The following is a 288-nucleotide window of genomic DNA, read 5'->3' as shown; positions in this document are numbered from 1 at the left end:
TAATTCAGTAATTTTTTCGTCAGTACTTAATTTCTGGTGAATACTGATAATAAAATCACTATTAAATATTAATAGTAATCAAATACTGAGAATTATTGTGCGAATGTGAAAAATGAGAAAATTATAATATTTAAAAAAATATATTTATTATTCCTAATTTTCTTATGTCTCATAAACTACTAAGGTATCGAAAATTGTCAATACACAACTCCAAACTTTCGTGAATCTTCCCTCGATAATTTCGATCCCAAGCGATATATCACCGGTCACCATCTATGTCCTGACTCC

Source organism: Odontomachus brunneus, unplaced genomic scaffold (genome assembly GCF_010583005.1).
Source record: "Odontomachus brunneus isolate Ranch 3 - 2012 unplaced genomic scaffold, Obru_v1 Obru_scaffold_243, whole genome shotgun sequence".
In the NCBI taxonomy this organism is placed as follows: Eukaryota; Metazoa; Arthropoda; class Insecta; order Hymenoptera; family Formicidae; genus Odontomachus; species Odontomachus brunneus.
Note: the sequence above shows the minus strand (reverse complement) of the source record.